This window comes from Oncorhynchus tshawytscha, linkage group LG29 (genome assembly GCF_018296145.1).
Source record: "Oncorhynchus tshawytscha isolate Ot180627B linkage group LG29, Otsh_v2.0, whole genome shotgun sequence".
NCBI classification, from domain to species: Eukaryota; Metazoa; Chordata; class Actinopteri; order Salmoniformes; family Salmonidae; genus Oncorhynchus; species Oncorhynchus tshawytscha.
The window spans coordinates 26,949,533-26,971,072 of record NC_056457.1 but is presented as its reverse complement, the minus strand read 5'-3'; positions in this window follow the sequence as shown (position 1 = coordinate 26,971,072).

Sequence of the window (21,540 nt, the reverse complement as noted above, 5' to 3'; positions counted from 1 at the left end):
GAGCCTTCCTCCTCTACAGCGCTGCCGGAGCCTCCCGCCTGTTTAGCGCAGCCAGAGCCTTTCTCCTCTCCTGCGCTGCCGGAGTCTCACGCCTATCTAGCGCTGTTAGAGCTTTCCTCATCTCCAGCGCTGCCGGAGTCTTCCGCCTGTTTAGCGCAGCCAGAGCCTTCCTCCGACACAGCGCTGCAGGAGTCTCCCGCCTGTTCAGCGCAGCCAGAGCTGCCAGTCTGCATGAAGCAGCCAGAGCTGTCAGTCTGCATGGAGCAGTCAGAGCTGTCAGTCTGCATGGAGCAGTCAGAGCTGTCAGTCTGCATGGAGCAGCCAGAGCTGTCAGTCTACATGAAGCAGCCCGAGCTGCCAGTCTGCATGAAGCAGCCAGTCTACATGGAGCAGCCAGAGCTGTCAGTCTACATGAAGCAGCCCGAGCTGCCAGTCTGCATGAAGCAGTCAGTCTACATGGAGCAGCCAGAGCTGTCAGTCCGCATGGAGCAGCCAGAGCTGTCAGTCTACATGAAGCAGCCCGAGCTGCCAGTCTGCATGAAGCAGCCAGTCTACATGGAGCAGCCAGAGATGTCAGTCTGCATGAAGCAGCCAGAGCTGTCAGTCTGCATAGAGCAGCCAGTCTGCATGGAGCTGCCAGTCTGCATGGAGCAGCCAGTCTGCAAGGAGCTGCCAGTCTGCAAGGAGCTGCCAGTCAGCACGGAGCCGCCAGAGCGGTCAGTCTGTAAGAAGCCGCCAGAGCTGTCAGCCTATATGGAGCAGCTAGTGCCGCCAGTCTGCCCAGCGCCGCCAGTGCCCCCAGTCTGCCCAGCGTCGCCAGTCTGCCCAGCGCCATCAGTCTGCCCAGCATCGCCAGTCTGCCCAGCATCGCCAGTCTGCCCAGCATCGCCAGTCTGCCCAGCATCGCCAGTCTGCCCAGCACCGCCAGTCTGCCCAGCGTCGTCAGTCTGCCCAGCGTCGTCAGTCTGCCCAGCACCGCCAGTCTGCCCAGCGTCGCCAGTCTGCCCAGCGTCGCCAGTCTGCCCGGCGCCGCCAGTCTGCCCGGCGCCGCCAGTCTGCCCGGCGCCGCCGGTCTGCCCAGCATCGCCAGTCTGCCAGACTCTTCCAGATCTGCCAGTCAGCCAGACTCTTCCAGATCTGCCAGTCAACCAGACTCTTCCAGATCTGCCAGTCAACCAGACTCTTCCAGATCTGCCAGTCAACCAGACTCTTCCAGATCTGCCAGTCAACCAGACTCTTCCAGATCTGCCAGTCAACCAGACTCTTCCAGATCTGCCAGTCAACCAGACTCTTCCAGATCTGCCAGTCAGCCAGGATCTGCCAGTCAGCCAGGATCTGCTGAAACCACCAGCCAGCCAGGAGCTGGTAGATCTATCTACCTGCCTGAGCTTCCTCTCACTCCTGAGCTTCCTCTCACTCCTGAGCTTCCTCTCACTCCTGAGCTTCCTCTCACTCCTGAGCTTTCTCTCACTCCTGAGCTTTCTCTCACTCCTGAGCTTTCTCTCACTCCTGAGCTTTCTCTCACTCCTGAGCTTTCTCTCACTCCCGAGCTTCCCCTCAGTCCCGAGCTGCCTCGGTCCCGAGCTGTCCTTCAGTCCCGATCTGTTCCTCAGTCCAGTGGGGTTCTGGGTGAGGACTACTAGGCCATGGTCGGCGGCGAGGGTGGACTATCCAGGGACGAAGGGAGAGGGGACTAAGACATTAAAGGAGTGGGGTCCACGTCCCGCGCCGGAGCCGCCACCATGGACAGACGCCCACCCGGACCCTCCCTATTGTTTTGAGGTGCGTTCGGGAGTCCGCACCTTAGGGGGTTCTGTCACGCCCTGGTCAAAGTATTTTGTGTTTATCTTTATGTATTTGGTCAGGCCAGGGTGTGGCATGGGGTTTTTGTAATTGTGGTGTGTTTGTCTTGGGGTTTTGGTGGTGGTATTGGGATTGTAGCTTAGTGGGTTGTCTAGCAAGGTCTATGGCTGTCTGGAGTGGTTCTCAATCAGAGGCAGGTGCTTATCGTTGTCTCTGATTGGGAACCATATTTAGGCAGCCATATTCTTTGAGTTTGTCGTGGGTGATTGTCCTTAGTGTCCTATGTGTACTCGTTGTTAGGTTGCACCAGATAGGCTGTTTCGGTTTCGTTTATTGTTTTTTTGTAAGTTCGTGTTTCTTTGTTATATTAAACATGGATCGCAATCGACACGCTGCAGTTTGGTCCGACTCTCCTTCATCACCACTAGAAAACCGTTACACATGCTGCATGCTGACTGCAGGAATGTCCACCAGAGCTGTTGCCAGATAATTGAATGTTCCTTTCTCTACCATAAGCCGCCTCCAACATCGTTTTAGAGAATTTGGCAGTACGTCCAACTGGCCTCGCAACCACAGACCACATGTATGGCGTCGTGTGGGCAAGCAGTCTGCTGATGTCAACATTGTGAACAGAGTGCCCCATGGTGGCGGTGGGGTTATTATACAGGCAGACATAAGCTACAGACAACGAACACAATTGCATTTTATCGAGGACATGTTGAATGCAACAGAGATTCCATGACTAGATCCTGAGCCCCATTGTTGTGCCATTCACCTGCCACCATCACCTCGTGTTTCAGCATGATAATGCACGGCCCAATTGTGCTAGGATCTGTGCACAATTCCTCGAAGCTGTAAATGTTCCAGTTCTTCCATAGCCTGTATACTCACCAGACATGTCACCCATTGAGCCTGGATCGATGTGTACGACAGCTGTAACCAACAGATGCATATCTGTATTCGCAACCATGTGAAATCTATAGATTAGGGCCTAATTTATCTATTTCAGTTGACTGATTTCCTTATTTGAACTGTAACTCAGTAAAATCTTTGAAATTGTTGCATGTTGAGTTTATATTTTTGTTCAGTATAATACAGAAAGGGGAGACTCTCACAAACATGATGGTATTCTCCGTTTCGCTCTATGACCCCCACAACCACCAAGGAACTCGTCTGAAGATGGTATCGCTGATTTGCCAACTTTTGTCTGTAGAGTCCGAAACCGTTTAATTTGACCCCACTGTACAAAGGGGAGACTCTCACAAACACTATATTCTCCGTTTTGCTCTACGACCCCCACATGTGTCACGGGACTCTTCTAAAGGTAACCCATACACATTTATGGAAGTGTGGAGGTTGTTTTGTGTATGGAGGCAGCTTTCTCATATCTCCGAGATATAGGACAGAAACTTCAAAACCTTCAAAACTTCAAAAATGTATTTTTTTGCCATTTATGAATGTGTTACAAAAGTATTCATCCCCTTGGTGTTTCTCCTATTTTGTTGCATTACAACCTGTAATTTAAATTGATTTTTTGGGTGATTTCATGTAATGGACATACACAAAATAGTCCAAATTAGTGAAGTGAAATGAAAAAAATTACATCCCTCAGTGCACCATTAAAGCCATTATAAAAAAATGGAAGAATATGGCACCACAACAAACATGCTAACAGAGGGCCGCCCACCAAAACTCATGGACCAGACAAGGAAGGCAACAAAGTGACCAAAGATAACACTGAAGGAGCTGCAAAGCTCCACAGCGGAGATTGGCGTATCTGTCCATAAGACCACTTTAAGCCGTACACTCCATGAGCTAGGCTTTATGAAGGAGTGGCCAGAAAAAAGCCATTGCTTCAAGAAAAAGGCATGTGGGAGACTCCCCAAATATATGGAAGAAGTTACTCTGGTCAGGTGAGACTAAAATTGAGCTTTTTGGCCATCAAGGAATATGTCTGGCACAAACCCAACACCTCTCATCACTCCGAGAACACCATCCCCACACTTGGGGATGTTTTTCATCAGCAAGGACTATGAAAGTGGTCAGAATTGAAGGAATGATGTATGGCGCTAAATACAGGGAAATTCTTGTGGGAAATCTCTTTCAGTCTTCCAGAGATTTGAGACTGGGACGGAGGTTCACCTTCCAGCAGGACAATGACCTTAAGCATACTGCTAAAGCAACACTCAAGTGGTTTAAGGGGATGCGTTTACATGTCTTGGAATGACCTAGTCAAAGCCCAGACCTCAATCCAGTTGAGAATCTGTGGTATGACTTAATTAAAGATGGCTGTACACCAGTGGAACCCATCAAACTTGTAGGAGCTGGAACAGTTTTGGCTTGAAGAATGGGCAAAAATCCCAGTGGTAGATGTGCAAGCTAATAGAGACATACCCCAAGAGACTTGCAGCTGTAATTGGTGCAAAAGGTGGCTCTACAAAGTATTGACTTGGGGGGGTGGGGTGAATAGTTATGCACGCTCAAGTTTTCAGTTATTTTGTCTTCTTTCTTGTTTCTTTCACAATATATATTTTTTTTTCACCTTCAAGGTGGTAGGCATGTTGTGTAAATCAAATGATACAAACCCCCACAAAAATCCATTTTAATTCCAGGTTGTAAGGTAACAAAATACAAAAAATGCCAAGGGGGATGAATACTTTCGCAAGCCACTGTGTTCAATGCAATGGGCCAAATTCAAATTGGTAGTATAGGCCAAATTCAATGTTTTGTCAAATACCTTTTTTATGTTTTGCTTTGACACCTAAAGGTGTCCTAAAAATCTAAATCAAATAGCTAATATGTCAAATGTATGACCTTCTTAAAACAATTCCATATGTCAGCGTAGAACCCATATTTCTACATTTTACTTTATATTTTGAGGCATGTCTTACCTTGCATCAAGGTAAAACTATACCCAAAATCCCACCATAGAAAAATGGAGGCAAAATTTTTATAAAGACTTCTTCATATGCATTCTCCTGTTCTATTGGTTTTCTTTTAACTTTCTTTCATTGTCCTGCAGGCAAAGGCATTGTCCTAGTCACATTAGCAACCCCATGATTATTGTTGCATCTTTAGATCTCCCCTCTTTGACATTTTCTAACAGATATTTCCATCTCTGTCCATGAAACAAACTGTGCATTGTGGAACATTTGCGCTTAGGCCTACCTATTGCTGCTCCTAAAATATGAATAAATGATAGTTTATCAATATTTTAAGCTAAACTTTCTGATCCGTCCAATCAGCTTCGTTCATTGATACGGTGTATACCTCCACTACACTACTGTGGTATGCATCTTGGGGCTGAAGTAGGTATACGCTTTTACTGTATACCTGCGTATATCCTCCACTAACCTACACCCTTGCTGCTACAAGAAGTCAAATCTGACGTTAATTTGACAAAAACTAAATCCTGTCTAGATATGACAAACGTATTTTTCAGTGGGCATTGCATATAATTTCCTCCATGTTTCTATGATGGGATTTGGCTATAGGCTTACTTTGATGTAAGGTAAGGTGTGCCTCATAATATGAAGGCCTAACCATCTTCTAGGAAAGGCTTTCACAATAACCTTCTTAATTACATTTTATCTAGCTACGAAGCAGCCTATGCATACCTGGCAGAATGATGTCATAATTAGTAGATTCTATCCAGTGGCCATTTTTGCAAACGCCATCTCATATACTTCTGAAACATCACTAAACAAACAATAGTGCTAGATGCTTGTGCACTTGAATTAATGGGTAACTACACCAACAAAAAAAAAATCGAAATTTCTTAGATTTTTCCCAGACCTCAAAAGTGGTCTCATGATGTGGTTTATACATTGTTATGGACTTAGAAAATGTATAATTTGTTTAGATTTAAAAAAACATGTGACTTCGAGAGCAAAATCCTGAGAAAAAAATGACACGTATCAGGTCAGGATAATTAAGTTCAGGTTAGGAAAAGTGTTAGCTAAGATGCATTTTCTTTTAAACATTTGATGTAACTTTAAAATGACTCAGATCAAGTGAAAACTGTGTATAAATGATAATGGACCTACATTCAGTGTTTTGACTGTCTCCAGCTCACTAATAATCACCCAAAATGGAAGCTAGGCAGTCAGGGAGCATCGGAAACGTAAAAAAGGATGGATATAATCCATTTCTTTTGCCAATTTCGACAGCGAGGAAATGTAACACATTTTCAGTACATGTATATTGTGTTGTTCGAATCACAGGCGTAGAATACCATACTTTGCCATTCTGCTCTCCTGAGAGAGTTTTACACACACACTCACACACACACACACCAGTATTGCAAGTTTTTATAGAACTCTACACTCTTAGAAAAAAAAGTTCTGGATAAAACCTAAAAGGGTTCCATTGCTTGTTCCTTATATGGCAACCCTAAAGTTTCTACTGTGTATAGAACCCGTTTGTAGGGTTCTTTAATCAGAACCCCAGGGGTTCTTCACTGAACCAAAATTGGTTCCATATATAGAACCAATTCCGGTTCTATATAGAACCTTAAGTGGTTCCATATAGTACATGAAGCAAACATAGAACCCTTTTTGGTTCTATCCAGAGCCTTTTTTCTAGGAGTGTAAGAGGTCAAAGAAACGTAATTCTTCGAATCAATTTTCATAATAAAATGTATGTCTTTTTTTCCCCTTCTTCCCTTTATATCTGATCAGTGAACATGTGATTGTTCAACTGAATGAATCAAAAATAGGTGGATCCGTCTCAGATATAATTGAATTGTGTTTTCAGAGAGCGGCAGGGCTAGCAGTATGCTGTTAGCCAGAGACTGCAGCCTTCATAACCCCTGATCATGTGGATAACAGACCTTAATACATTAAATATTAATACTATCTCTCCCACCGTCTAGCTAGTGACCTCTGTTTCACATGCACATAGCTGATAAATCGTTTTTAATAATTCATTAATAACCATATGTTAAATTATTGACTTCTGTGTATTTGTATAGATGTTGCAGAACATGAAAGTGCTGTTGTTTATTGAGGGGTAAACAAACTACATTGACTTACAGGCTACATTCCTATATGCCCGTTGTTTTAGTTGATGAGTTGAGTTGTGAAGTTGACCAGCCCTTCATCGATTGTGTAATAAATACCAAAATAATTTGATGAATATTCACCTGTGTGAGGGTTACTTGTTCCTCAAAGCCATTTATAAAATGGGTGGTTCGAGCCCTGAATGATGATTAGCTGACAGCTGTGGTATGTCACGGGTATGACAAAACATTTATTTTTACTGCTCTAATTACGTCGGTAAGCAGTTTATAATAGCAATAAGTCCTCCCAGGTGTGTGTGGTATATGGCCAATATACCACAACTAAGGGCTGTATCCAGAACAGTCCTTAGCCCTGGTACATAGGCCATGTACCACACCCACTCATGTCTTATTGCTTAAATATAATTGGCAGAATTGTCACCTGAAAATGTCAATTTTCGAATGATACAGATCTCGTCTCCATCCAATAAGAAGTGTATCTACTTTCCCCTTGCCTTTGTCTGGTTATGGGCCAGTACAGGCTTCTTATCAGAACTCAGGATAAGACCCAAATGCAGACAGTTTGAATCACAGAAGTTTATTGACAAAACAGGGGACAGGCAGACGACAGGTCAAGGGCAGGCAGAGGTCGGTAATCCAGGCCAGTGTCAAAAGGTACACAACAGCAGGCAGCCTCAGGGTCAGGGTCAGGGCAGACAGAATGGTCAAAACAGGAAGAACTAGAAAACAGGGACGAAAGAGACCATGAGTATAGAAACACACGCTTGTAGGCTTGACGAGACAAGACGAACTGACAACAGGCAAACAGAAAACACAGGTATAAATGCACAGGGGATAATTGTGGAAATGGGCGACACCTGGAGGGGGGTGGAGACAAGCACAAGACAGGGGAAACAGATGATTTGTTCTGTCGTCCTCTTTAGACATTTAAAAAAAAAGTTGTAATATTCCAAGAACGATACCATTCCTTACTCAACAGCCTATAGGCATTTACAACTTACAACAGCATGCAGTAATCTAACAAACAGACTGCAGAGGACTAACAGTACATTATTGTGGTTTATTACTCATGTAACTAGATTTGGAGTCATCTAGCAAGGTCTAAAGTTCTGTTGATTTTGCCTAGCCTCTTTAAAATAGATCCAGTGGGGAATTAGATTGTCGGTAAGAAATGAACTGTCCCCATAGTATATTTAAACAATAAAGCCCATGGGGTGTGATATATGGCCATTATACCATGATTAAGGGCTGTTCTTATGCACGACGCAATGCAGAGTGCCTGGACACTGCCCTTAGCGGCAGGGTAGCCTAGTGGTTAGAGCGTTGGACTGGTAACCAGAAGGTTGCAAGTTCAAACCCCCAAGCTGACAAGGTACAAATCTGTTGTTCTGCCCCTGAACAGGCAGTTAACCCACTGTTCCTAGGCTGTCATTGAAAATAAGAATTTGTTCTTAACTGACTTGCCTAGTTAAATAAAGGTAAAAAAATAAATATATATATATATGTATATATCACAAACCCCCAAGGTGCCTTATTGCTATTATAAACTGGTTACCAAAGTAATTAGAGCAGTAAAAATAACTGTTTTGTCATACCCATGGTATATGGTCTGATTCACCACGGCTGTCAGCCAATCAGCATTCAGGCCTCGAACCACCCAGTTTATAATACATACTTGTCCCCTGACTGTTGTAAGCATCACTCTACTAATATCCATAATTGGTCATTAAATCCATTGCAGAGCATGTAGAGCTACTTATGTGCTATTCTACAATGTAAACTATGCAATGAGCAGTGTAATATGAGAGACAATGCCTGATTTAATGGTTGTAATGTATTTTCTCATTTTAGAAACAGTAAGGTTTTGTTCTAATGGTTTTAAGAGTGTTCTGCTTTGTGGCGAAATGTGAACGAGCATCAATTCACTCTCTCCCTACTTCAGTCAATTACTGAAGCAGCCTATTTTCTGTGCTAGAGTTAGAAAACATGTTTAACACAGTGTTGGTGTGGGATGGTGTGGGAGGGTGTGGGAGGGTGTGGGATCTGTGTGGTTTTAGGATCCAGTGATGAAGTCTACTTCTCTGTATGGTCTGAATCTGGAGCAGCGGAGCAGGGTTCTGGAGGACAGTGTGTGTAGTCTACATTCTGAACACCAGTACCTGAAGACTGACTTGGACTCTCTCACACACTTCAACCACTGGGCGAGGCACACACACACCTAGGACCTAAGTCATGATGTCTCTATCTCTTTCTGTCTCATCCTCTCTTTCTTTCTTTCTGTCTCTCTTTCTGTTTCCTTCCAGCTGTCTCTCACCCTCATGGTTTTTCCATCTTCTTCCCTCAATTTTATCCCTCTCTTTAAAAACAAACAGTATATCAACGCTCATTTTCCTCCGCTGAACATTGTTGCGTGTGTTTGTGTGTGTGTGTTAATCCCATCTGCTTGGCCCTGCCCTGGGGGCAGCAAAGGGCAGTCCAGAGATCACTGAGGGATCAAGGGAGATTAGAACAGATCATTAGGGATCAGTCTATCCAACTTTGATTTGTTTATCCTGACTATTTCCCCACCCCAAAATTCCCATCTCTCGATCTCATCCCATCTCATCCCCATCGCATCTCATCCCCAACCCATCTCATCCCCATCTCATTCCAATCTCATCCCAACCCATCTCATCCCATCCCCATCCCATCGCCATCCCATCGAATCCCCATCCCCATCCCATCGAATCCCCATCCCATCGAATCCCCATCCCATCCTCATCCCCATCCCATCTCACCCCCATCTCATCCCCATCCCATCCCATCTCATCCCATCTCATCCCCATCCCCATCCCCATCCCCAACCCCATCCCCATCCCCATCCCATCCCATCTCATCCCCATCCCATCCCATCCCATCTCATCCCCATCCCATCCCATCTCATCCCATCTCATCCAATCTCATCCCCATCCCCATCCCCATCCCCATCCCCATCCCCATCCCCATCCCATTTCATCCCATCCCCTTCCCATCGAATCCCCATCCCCATCCCATCTCATCCCCATCCCATCTCATCCCATCCCATCTCATCCCATCTCATCCCCATCCCCATCCCCATCCCATCCCATCTCATCCCATCTCATCCCCATCCCCATCCCATCGAATCCACATCCCCATCCCCATCCCATCCCAATCAACCATCCCATTTCATCGCATCCCCATCCCCATCCCATCGAATCCCCATCCCATCCCCATCCCATCGAATCCCCATCCCCATCCCATTTCATCCCATCCCCATCCCCATCAAATCCCCATCCCATCGAATCCCCATCCCCATCCCCATCCCCATCGAATCCCCATCCCATCGAATCCCCATCCCCATCTCATCCCATCCCCATTCCCATTCCATCCTCATCCATATTCCTACTACTGACAATACATACGTAGCTGGTGGGGCTGAAATGACAGAGAGAGAGAATCAGAGACAGAGAGAAAGAGAGAGCTAGAGAGAGAGCTAGAGAGAGCGAGAGAGAGAGAGAGAGAGAGAGAGAGAGAGAGAGAGAGAGAGAGAGAGAGAAAGAGAGCGAGAGAGAGAGAGAGAGAGGGAGACAGAGAAAGAGAGCGAGAGAGCGAGAGAGAGAGAGAGCAACGCAAACAGAGAGAAAACAAGAGGGTCATGAGGTTGCCATCGTTGACTATGCTAATAAGCTTGTTAATTTAATGACTTTAGCTTTGAGTGATAATTGACCAGGTTCATTAGCATATTAACTCTGGGACGGCCTGTAATGGATGGCCTCCATGAACCCTGCAATAATTAACTAATTAGACTAATTCAAATCAATAGAGGTGCCAATACAAGGTTAGGGCTCAGGGACTATGTCTCTATATCTGTCTGTAAGGAGGAAAAAAGAGAGGGAGAGAGGGGGAGAGAGAGATGGGAGAGAGAATTAACAAAGAAAGAGAGTGCGAGATAGATTGGCAGACAAAGAAAAAGATGGAGGGACTTGGACACTGTAGTCAGAGAAAGAATGAACAAATGAACGAGAGAGAGGCATAGAGAGAAAGAGAGAGAGAAGTAACTAATGAGTGATAGAGAGAGAGAGAGGGCTCCTAATGTTGATTGATGTGGTCTTGACGGTGGTTAGGTGAATAAATGGTTTGTAGCAGGCCCGGCAGGATTACCTTGGCTAGGGCTGGAGGGGGACTAAGTGCTTTGTAAGGTCAACCATAATGCCAAACTTACATATGTACTGGCCTGCCCTTATAAACCTCTGTTCATATATCAGGATGGGATGGACACAGAGAGGGTTGGATGGCTGTGTCTCACAGAATGGAAGGGAAAGCAATAGCCCTGCATTGGGCTACACTTCTCAATGGGAAAGATTACACATTGAAATTAGAAACATGGTTAACATAGTTTAGAGTCAGCAAAGAGACATTTGTAATTTGCATGCAGTCGTTAAGCTGCAGTTAAAGTCTTTTCTGGAAATTGTTATGAACATGTAACAACCAAAAAAGATAAACCTGATAAATAACTTTTACAAAAATACAAAAAGAAAGACGTATCAGGTTTTTCATGGAATTCTTTCTCTTAAAGGACAAATAAGTGTGTAAGTAAGACACTGGCTTTTTCCTCCAATCACCATCGTGTTTTCTGTTTTTTTCCTCCAATCACCATCATGTTTTCTGTTTTTTTCCTCCAATCACCATCATGTTTTCTGGCTTTTTCCTCCAATCACCATCATGTTTTCTTTTTCCTCCAATCACCATCATGTTTTCTGGCTTTTTCTTCCAATCACCATCATGTTTTCTGTCTTTTTCCTCCAATCACCATCATGTTTTCTGTCTTTTTCCTCCAATCACCATCATGTTTTCTGTTTTTTTCCTCCAATCACCATCATGTTTTCAGTTTTTTTTCCTCCAATCACCATCATGTTTTCTGGCTTTTTCCTCCAATCACCATCATGTTTTCTGTCTTTTTCCTCCAATCACCATCATGTTTTCTGTCTTTTTCCTCCAATCACCATCATGTTTTCTGGCTTTTTCCTCCAATCACCATCATGTTTTCTGTCTTTTTCCTCCAATCACCATCATGTTTTTTTTCCAATCACCATCATGTTTTCAGTTTTTTTTCCTCCAATCACCATCATGTTTTCTGGCTTTTTCCTCCAATCACCATCATGTTTTCTGTCTTTTTCCTCCAATCACCATCATGTTTTCTGTCTTTTTCCTCCAATCACCATCATGTTTTCTGTCTTTTTCCTCCAATCACCATCATGTTTTCTGTCTTTTTCCTCCAATCACCATCATGTTTTCTGTCTTTTTCCTCCAATCACCATCATGTTTTCTGTCTTTTTCCTCCAATCACCATCATGTTTTCTGTCTTTTTCCTCCAATCACCATCATGTTTTCTGGCTTTTTCCTCCAAACACTATCATGTTTTCTGTCTTTTCCTCCAATCACCATCATGTTTTCTGTTTTTTTCCTCCAATCACCATCATGTTTTCAGTTTTTTTTCCTCCAATCACCATCATGTTTTCAGTTTTTTTTCCTCCAATCACCATCATGTTTTCTGTCTTTTTCCTCCAATCACCATCATGTTTTCTGTCTTTTTCCTCCAATCACCATCATGTTTTCTGTCTTTTTCCTCCAATCACCATCATGTTTTCTGGCTTTTTCCTCCAATCACCATCATGTTTTCTGTTTTTTTCCTCCAATCACCATCATGTTTTCAGTTTTTTTTCCTCCAATCACCATCATGTTTTCTGGCTTTTTCCTCCAATCACCATCATGTTTTCTGTCTTTTTCCTCCAATCACCATCATGTTTTCTGTCTTTTTCCTCCAATCACCATCATGTTTTCTGGCTTTTTCCTCCAATCACCATCATGTTTTCTGTCTTTTTCCTCCAATCACCATCATGTTTTCTGGCTTTTTCCTCCAATCACCATCATGTTTTCTGTCTTTTTCCTCCAATCACCATCATGTTTTCTTTATTTTTCCTCCAATCACCATCATGTTTTCTGTCCTTTTCCTCCAATATAACCATCATGTTTTATTTTCTATCCATCTTTTCATGATTTGATGTGGTGACTCACTTGAGTCTCTCCTTTGTTTTCCTACGTGCTACATGTTGTTCGCCTCTCAGTCCGCCTCTCAGTCCACCTCTCAGTCCGCCTCTCAGTCCGCCTCTCAGTCCGCCTCTCAGTCCGCCTCTCAGTCCGCCTCTCAGTCCGCCTCTCAGTCCACCTCTCAGTCCACCTCTCAGTCCACCTCTCAGTCCGCCTCTCAGTCCACCTCTCAGTCCACCTCTCAGTCCGCCTCTCAGTCCACCTCTCAGTCCACCTCTCAGTCCACCTCTTCAAAGGCTGAGATGGAATGAGTATGTCAAGAGAGGGCTATTTATTTACAGGAGAACGGAGAGAGGGGGAGGGAGAGAAGAGGGATGATGTTGAAGAAGAGAGGATGCAGGGAGGAGGACAGAGTGGGGAAGGAGAGAAGAGAGGAGAGGAAAGGAAAGTAGAGTAGAGGAGAGGAGAGGCAGAATGAGCAGCACTAAACGAACACTGTATAGAAACGTCTGACATAGATTTGGTCCTTAATTGCTTCTCTGACATTGACTGGCCACTTTCAGCATGAAGCCTCACACCTGTTTTTTCCTCCCTTGTTAATATATTATCTATCTCAGAATGGGACAGGAGATACTGGTGAAGGAGAGACTGGTGAAGGAGAGACTGGTGAAGGAGAGACTGGTGAAGGAGAGACTGGTGAAGGAGATACTGGTGAAGGAGAAACTGGGGAAGGAGAGACTGGTGAAGGAGAGACTGGGGAAGGAGAGACTGGTGAAGGAGAGACTGGGGGGGAAGGAGAGACTGGGGAAGGAGATACTGGTGAAGGAGAGACTGGTGAAGGAGAGACTGGGAAGGAGATACTGGTGAAGGAGAGACTGGTGAAGGAGAGACTGGTGAAGGAGATACTGGTGAAGGAGAGACTGGTGAAGGAGAGACTGGTGAAGGAGAAACTGGGGAAGGAGAGACTGGTGAAGGAGAGACTGGTGAAGGAGAGACTGGTGAAGGAGAGACTAGGGAAGGAGAGACTGGGGAAGGAGAGACTAGGTGAAAAGAGACTAGGGAAGGAGAGACTAGGGAAGGAAGGTTTCTGAAATGAGGCTGGGCCCATGTCTGATCTATGTAATGTGATGTGTGTGTTTGTGTGTGTTGTTGTTGACTATTACTTTAATAGTATTTCTTCTCGCGGCCCTTATTTTAATGATGGAGTGGTGGTAGCGCAACACACGCACACACACACACACACACACACACACACACACACACACACACACACACACACACACACACACACACACACACACACACACACACACACACACACACACACACACACATGTGGTTGTCCCTCTAACAAATGAGTTTACCCTGGTTATAGCCTTCTCACAGCACATTACCAGAAATTGCATAGGTTTTCATATAGCCGGAGACCTGCCATGACAGAGCTCAGACACACATACTCACATAAACAAACACACACACACACACACACACACACACACACACACACGGGAACCTATTCCTGACACTGAGGTCCTGCTGCCCGTAAATTACTCCCCCACTCTCTCATGTTTACATACACAATCAGCTAATGTTGTTTTATTACTTATTATTGTAACGGTTGTTGTCGTTGGAAGAAGGTGAGGACCAAGGTGCAGCGTGGTATGTGTCCATATTTATTAATTGAACACGGAAATAAATGAACACTCTGGCAGCTCCGGACAGACGGGAGACTCTGGCAACTCCGGACAGACGGGAGACTCTGGCAGCTCCGGACAGACGGGAGACTCTGGCAGCTCCGGACAGACGGGAGACTCTGGCAGCTCCGGACAGACGGGAGACTCTGGCAGCTCCGGACAGACGGGAGACTCTGGCAGCTCCGGACAGACGGGAGACTCTGGCAGCTCCGGACAGACGGGAGACTCTGGCAGCTCCGGACAGACGGGAGACTCTGGCAGCTCCGGACAGACGGGAGACTCTGGCAGCTCCGGACAGACGGGAGACTCTGGCAGCTCCGGACAGACGGGAGACTCTGGCAGCTCCGGACAGACGGGAGACTCTGGCAGCTCCGGACAGACGGGAGACTCTGGCAGCTCCGGACAGACGGGAGACTCTGGCAGCTCCGGACAGACGGGTGACTCTGGCAGCTCCGGACAGACGGGAGACTCTGGCAGCACTAGACAAGCGGAAGCACCTGTAGGGAGGAGACGGAGAGACAGCCTGGTGCGGGGGGCTGCCACCGGAGGGCTGGTGCGTGGAGGCGGCATCGGATAGACCGGACCGTGGAGGCGCACTGGAGGTCTCGAGCACCGAGCCTGCCCAACCCTACCTGGCTGAATGCTCCCCGTAGCCAGGCAAGTGCGGCGAGGTGGAACAGACCGCAATGGGCTGTGCTGGCGAACCGGGGACACCATGCGTAGGGCTGGTGCCATGTACCCCGGCCCGATGAGACACACTGGAGACCAGATGCGCTGAGCAGGCTTCATGGCACCTGGCTCGATGCCCACTCTAGCCCGGCCGATACGAGGTGCTGCTATGTATCGCACCGGGCTATGCCTGCGCCCCGGGGACACCGTGCGCCTCACGGCATAACACGGTGCCTGCCCAGGCCCTCTCTCTCCACGGTAAGCACGGGGAGTTGGCGTAGGTCTCCTACCTGACTACGCCACACTCCCGTGTGCCCCCCCCCCAAGACATTTTTGGGGCTGCCTCTCGGGCTTCCAGCCATGCTGCCGGGCTGTCTTCTCATATCCCTCAGCTTTCGCTGCTTCCAGCTCTGCCTTGGGGCAGCGAAATTCCCCAGCCTGTGCCCAGGGTCCTCCCATGTCCAGGAGTCCTGAGATCGCTGCTGCTGCTGCCCGTTACCACGCTGCTTGGTCCTTTGGTGGTGGGTGATTCTGTAACGGTCGTCGTCGGTGGAAGAAGGTGACGACCAAGGTGCAGCATGGTATGTGTCCATATTTATTAAATGAACACGGAAATAACAAAATAACAAAGAGAAACGACCAAAAACAGTTCTGGCTGGTGCAGACACACAACAGAAAACAGAAAACAATCACCCACAAAATATTTATTTGGATGTCATGTAATGGACATACACAAAATAGTCTAAATTGGTGAAGTGAAATAATAATTTAAAAAATGAATTAATAAAAAAAGAGGTGCATGCATAAGTATTCACTCCCTTTTCTGCGAAGCCCCTAAATAAGATTTGGTGCAACCAATTACCTTCAGAAGTCACATAATTAGTTAAATAAAGTACACCTGTGTGCAATCTAAGTGTCACATGATCTGTCACATGATCTCAGTATATATTCAGGAGTTCTGAATGGCCCACAGTCCGCAACACCACCAAGCAAGCTGCTCCATGAAGAACAAGAAGCTCTCCAAACAGGTCAGGGACAAAGTTGTTGAGAAGTACAGAAGTTCAGGTTTGGGTTATAAAAAAATATAATCAACATCCCAAGGAGCACCATTAAATCCATTACTTAAAAAAATCTAAAGAATATGGCACCACACCAAACCTGCCAAGAGAGGGCAGCCCACCAAAACTCACGTACCAGGCAAGCAGGGCATTAATCAGAGAGGCAAGAGACCAAAGATAACCCTGAAGGAGCTGCAAGCTCCACAGCGGAGATTGGAATATCTGTCCATAGAGCCACGTTAAGCCGTACACTCCACAGACCTGAGCTTTACGGAAGTGTGGCCAGAAAAAATCATTGCTTAAAAATAAGAAAACACGTTTGGTGTTTATCAGAAGGCAGGTGGGAGACTCCCCAAACATATTGAAGAAAGTACTCTGGTCAGAAGAGACTAAAATTTAGCTTTTTAGCCATCAAGGAAAACGCTATGTCTGGCGCAAACCCAACACCATCCCCAGTGAAGAAGTGAAGAATGATGGTGGCAGCATCATGCTATGGCGATGTTTTCAATCGGCAGGGACTGGGAAACTGGTCAGAATTGAAGGAATAATGGCTGGCGCTAAATACAGGGAAATTCTTGAGGGAAACCTGTTTCAGTCTTCCAGAGATTTGAGACTGGGACGGAGGTTCACCTTCCAGCAGGACAATGACCCTAAGCATACTGCTAAAGTAACACTTGAGTGGTTTAATGTTTAAGTGTTTTGGAATGGCCTACTCAAAGCCCAGACCTCAATTCAATTGAGAATTTGTCATATGACTTACATATTGCTGATACCAGCGGAACCCATCCAACTTGAAGGAGCTGGAGCAGTTTTGCCTTGAAGAATGGGCAAAAATCCCAGTGGCCAGGTGTGCCAAGCTTATAGAGACATACCCCAAGAGACTTGCAGCTGTAATTACTGCACAAGGTGGCTCTACAAAGTATTGACTTATTGTGGGAGGTGAATAGTTATTCATGCTCAAGTTTTCTTTTTTTTTTTTTGTCTTCTTTCTTGTTTGTTTCACAATCAAAATGTTTTGTATCTTCAAAGTGGTAGGCATTTTGTGTAAATCAAATGATACAACCCCCCCCAAAAAATCTATTTTAATTCCAGGTTGTAAGGCAACAAAATAGGAAAAATGCCAAGGGGGTGAATAATTTCGCAAGCCTCTGTATACTCAATCTGGTATAGCCACTGACCTCTGTGAACGCTCAACTCACCCACACCCTGACCTCTGTGAAGGCTCACCATGACCTCTGTGAACACACAACTCACCCACACACTGACTGCTCTGAATGCTCAACTCACCCACACCCTGACCTCTGTGAAGTTCAATTAATCTAAAGATACACACGTGCACAAAAAAGCGCACAGACGCACACACACACACGCGCATGCACACGCACACACACACACACACACACACACACACACACACACACACCCTGATCTCTGTGTCTGTGGGGTCTTCTCATTGCCGGAGAGAGTGAATGGGGAATGTGTGAATGTTTAATGCTGTCAAAAAACAGATTGTGCTTCTAGGGAAAACTGCTGACGTCACTCACTCACTCACTCACTCACTCACTCACTCACTCACTCACTCACTCACTCACAGACACACAACACTTTAGACCTTGCACTGATATTAAATCAGAATCAGAGTTTCTGAGCTGGTTTGGTCAGGGAGACTAATGGTAAAACAGACACGATGTTTCATGGCTGTTCTTGTTTAGTTCAAGACATTACTATTCTTACTCTTAGGGCCTAAAAGTAGTATTCCATTTGATAGAGTACAGGCTAGAGATCCCATACACACATCAAATATTAACCTGCAGGTAATGGACGTAGCCAGGACATTATCTGTTATCTCTCTCTCTCTCTCTCTCTCTCTCTCTTAATCTGTCTCCTCTCTCTCTCTCTCTCTCTCTCTCTCTCTCTCTCTCTCTTAATCTCTCTCTCTTCTCTCACTCACTCACTCACTCACACACACACACACTCCTTGCTGACTTGTGAGTTGTAACCATTAGCATTGATTTCCGTTTCCCAGAGCGACCACTGTCACCGCGGCGATAGAGTGCATGCTGGGTCGTAAATTCACCAGCGCTACCGTCAGCACGACAACGTCAGCTTCCACCCCAGACAGCACTGAGAGTGTCTCTCTCTCACACAGACACACACACACACACACACACACACACACACACACACACACACACACACACACACACACACACACACACACACACACACACACACACACACTGAATGCAGTCTGAAGGTGTGGTTCTATACAGACATAGTTAATTATTTGAAGCAGTACAGGCCAGTCTATAGTGAAGTGCAGACATGTCTTTATCTACTGAGCCAGACGTGGTAGGAAGCATACTGAACAGTATAGCACCTCTGTCTTTTCACAGTCCGATTAGTGGCAACTGACTGCATCTCTTTATGGAGCTACCTATGTTTGTGGACAACATAGGTCCTATGGCCAGATGCTCTTCAGCCTTTTGAGTGAAAGCTGTGCTCTCTCTTGGTATTTTATATTGGTCATGTCTTCTTGGGTGTTTCACAGTTCTGATCATTCTAAAGTCTTCTGAAGATTTACAGTTGAAGTTGGAAGTTGGAAGTTTACATACACCTTAGCCAAATACATTTAAACAATTTTTTTTCACAATTCCTGACATTTAATCCTCGTAAAAAATACTCTGTTTTAGGTCAGTTAGAATCACCACTTTATTTTCAGAATGTGAAATGTCAGAATATTTGTAGAGAGAAGGATTTATTTCAGCTTTTATTTCTTTCATCACATTCCCAGTGGGTCAGAAGTTTACATACACTCAATAAGTATTTGGTAGCATTGCCTGTAACTTGTTTTACTTGGGTCAAACATTTCAGGTAGCCTTTCTCAAGCTTCCCAGAATAAGTTGGGTGAATTCTGGCCTATTCCTCCTGACAGAGCTGGTGTAACTGAGTCAGGTGTGTAGGCATCCTTGCTCGCACATGCTTTTTCAGTTCTGAGGTCAGGGCTTTGAGATGGCCAGTCCAATACCTTGACTTTGTTGTCCTTAAGCCAATATTGTCACAACTTTGGAAGTATGCTTAAGGTCATTGTCCATTTGGAAGACCCATTTGCGACCAAGCTTTAACTTCCTGACTGATGTTGTGAGATATTGTTTCAATATATCCACATAATTTTCCCTCCTCATGATGCCATCTATTTTGTGAAGTGCATCAGTCTCTCCTGCAGCAAAGCACTCCCACAACAAAGGACCATTATTAGCATGTTTTAACCACTCCTATATAAATGGTAGATTATCAGACACGCAACAAGAAGGTCTGATATCATTATTACTGAAACAGGACCCAAGTGGTATATATAAAGATCCAGTCCATTTAAAATATTGGAGACCTCTTACACTTCAGTGTTGTGATGACAAAATTCTAGCAAAATGCTTGGCGCATAGAATTTAAAAAGTATTGTCAGATATTCTTCATCCTAATCAGACAGGTTTTTTACTTGGACGATGCATTGGAGACAATATAGGACAAGTACTGGAAACAATAGAATACTATGAAATATCGGGGACACCAGGCCTGATTTTCATATCTGATTTAGAAAAGGCTTTTGATGAAGTACGACTGGAGTTTATATATAAATGCCTAGAATATTTCAATTTTGGGGAATCTCTTCTAAAATGGGTAAAGTTGTGTATAGTAACCCTAGGTGTAAAATAGTAAATAATGGCTACATCTCAGAAAGGTTTAAACTCTCTAGAGGAGTAAAACAAGGTTGTCCACTATCGGCATATCTATTTATTATTGCCATTGAAATGTTAGCTGTTAAGATTAGATCAAACAATATTAAGGGATTAGAAATCCGTGGCTTAAAAACTAAGGCGTCATTGTACGCTGATGATTCATGTTTTCTTTTAAAACCACAATTAGAGTCTCTCCACGGCCTCTTAGAGGATCTAGATACTTTTGCTATTCTCTCTGGATTAAAACCACATTATGATAAATTTACTATATTACATTTTGGATCACTAACAATTTTTTACATTAACATGTAGTTTACCAATAAAATGGTCTGACGGAGATGTGAGATGTGGACATACAAATACAAATCCCAAAAGAAAGAAATTATTTCATTCCAATACATTTTTATAGAAAGTTAGCAAAAATAGATAAGATCTTGCTATCATGGAAAGGAAAATACCTGTCTATTTGTGGAAAAATCACCCTGATTAACTCTTTAGTTAATCACAGTTTACCTATCACAGTTTACCTATTTGCTTATGGTTTTGCCTACACCTAGTGACCTGCTTTTTACATTATATGAACATAAAATATTCAATTTTACTTGGAACGGCAAGCCAGATAAAAATTAAAAGGGCCTATTTATATAACGGATATGAATTTGGAGGGTAGAAAATATTTTAAAAATATATTAAATATTAAATATTAAAGCATTAGACCTCTCACTAAAGGCATCAGTAATACAAAAGTTATACTTAAATCCAAACTGGTTCTCTAGTAAATTGGTACAAATGTCTCATTCTATGTTCAAGAAGGGCCTTTTTCCCTTTATTCAGATTACACCAGCCCACTCTCGAATGTTTGAAAAGGAAATCATCTCCAAAATATCTTAATTTTTTGAACAAGCCTTAGAAAGTTGTTTAAAATTTCAGTTTAATCCACCTGAAAAGAACAAATAGAAAAGTGTGATAAATAAAAACATATACCAATTTCATTTAAAGACCAAACAACTGACAGCTGTGCCATATAAATTGCAAAATAGTTGGGAAGAGATTTTCGATGTAACCATTCCATGGAAATGTTTATTTTAATTTACAATCTGTAGAAGCTATGAGAATAGAAAGGTTCAAGTCGTTTGTGAAGCATCACAGCACAGTTGAAAAATAAATGGCAAATAGAAATCCAAAATGGATGATGTTGAGAGACAGATGGGAGGGGTTGAATGGAGCTGAAGGGACTAATAGCAAGGTAAAACATGTAGAACATACAGGGTCTGTAAAATGTATATAGGTTCAGAACCTTTGTGAAATAGCACAGTTACAAATAGAATCAAACTGGATGGACATCAGAAATAGAGGAAGGACTAAAAACAATCAAAAATAACTATTGTAAAATAGACTGTGAATGTAAAATGTGTATAAGATGTATAAATTGAAGGTAAATGCCGAAGTGTTTATTAGTTTACTCCAATTGGGGGATCGGTGGTAGGGTTTGCAGGGAATAATAATAAAGG